Source organism: Chrysochloris asiatica, unplaced genomic scaffold, assembly GCF_000296735.1.
Source record: "Chrysochloris asiatica unplaced genomic scaffold, ChrAsi1.0 scaffold00068, whole genome shotgun sequence".
NCBI lineage: Eukaryota > Metazoa > Chordata > Mammalia > Afrosoricida > Chrysochloridae > Chrysochloris > Chrysochloris asiatica.
In genome coordinates, this window is record NW_006408586.1 from 14,310,728 (window position 1) to 14,312,531 (window position 1,804).

Here is a 1,804-nt window from a genome sequence, read left to right on the forward strand (position 1 = left end):
ACAGTTACTGGCTGTTTTTTTCTTGTATAGCAGCTGGTATTGGCTTTTGTCTGGATGGTGGGATTTTATAGGTGTGATTGCAGCTTGGCTGTATTACCACAATTGCTGTCTATTCTTAGGTAATGTAGGGAAAGAAAGAGCCCCCTGAAGGTAAAATATGTACCAAATCCAAAACAGCAATAGCCAAATAAATAAATAAACAAATACTTTTGGTACTATAGTCTATAATTGCATGAAAGAAAAGGAGAAACAAAATTGTAGAAGATATGAGTATGACTTTAATGCCCCTTTTTCTCAGCAAGTTTGGGCTGTTCTGGGGGACCCTTCCATTTTAAGCACTTCCTTTTGACTCCTCCCTCTTCCTCAATCTGGGCCCAATGATCTTTGCTGAGCAGATCTGTGCAAATGTATAGTAGAACCCTCTGAGGGGGTTGTGGTGTGCACTCATTCAGGCACCCCTCTAGTCCCCAGAGTAGAGGTGTACATGCAATGAGACACCAATGAACTGAGAAAAAAAAAAAAAAAAGAATGTCCACACCATTATCTCAGAGGATTGGTCAGATTTCTGTAGCAGGAGCACTCCTGTGATCTTTCACCCACTGCATCATATGCAAGATTTCAATTCTGGGAATGGCTGGGAGCAGCGGATTAGAAAACACCATGTTTCTTACTTCTGCCACAAATTCCACTGACTGTAAGCCTTTGGAATTTCTAAATATTCCTTTATATGTAGCTGATACTTCTGGGACCATCCCCTCTACCTGTTTTGGCCAGTATTTTGTGTTATTGCCGGCAGAGGTCTGCACTGCACTTCTCCCTTATCAGCCACTAAGCAGACAGAAATGTCAAAGAAAATGAGGTATAATTCAGGGAAATGCTACAGAATCAGATAAACAAAATAAATAAAGGATTGGAGACAATACAAAACCTTCTAATAGAAATCTAGATAATTAATACTAAGATTTCAGAAATGGAGAATACTTTGGAAGGATAAAGGAGAAGATTTAATCAATGGAAGGTAGAAATGAGTACATTTTTAGATATACAGAAAACAAAGGAATTTGTAATAACCAGGTCAACTTTACAGAAAATACTAATGAGAGTTCTTTGGACTGATGACCAGCAAGAGCAGACAACAGGCTGTTATTGACATACATAGCAGCATCACCCCAAATTAAATCCAGATATGGAATTATTAAGTCAAACAAACCCATAAGACTGAATATAGGGAACCAGATTTATCCATTTATAAGGAAGATGATTACAAACCCAAAAGATGGAAAAGTATAATTACTGAATGTCTGAATGGTGAAGTAGTCAAGTAGATGTCAAGATAAAACAGACTGTTTTAAAATGAGGGAGAAATTAATAAATTGCAGGGTAATCTCAAAAAAAATTAATATATCCCAACATCAAATGTGGAGTCCTGGTGTGGCACTGTGGGTTAATGAGCCAGACTGCAAAGACATGTGAACTGCAAGATTGGCAGTTCAAGCTTACCAGCTACTTCTTGGAAACCCTATACAGGGTTGCTATGGGTCAGAATCGACTTGATGGCACCTAACAACAACAACATCAAATTACAAAAAGGAAAATTATAAAGGTTAAGTAAACATTAAAATAACAGAAATGAAAAAATTGCCAGAAACTCACACAGACAAAATGAATTCAGCAAAAAAACACAAAAATGTGGCACAAATAAAATGACAATAAAACAGATTCCTGCTGTGGGATAAAGCACTTGTTTAAACCTTGTGGTCAGTGTAAACCACAAGATTGGTGGCTCACATTCATCAGCCACTTC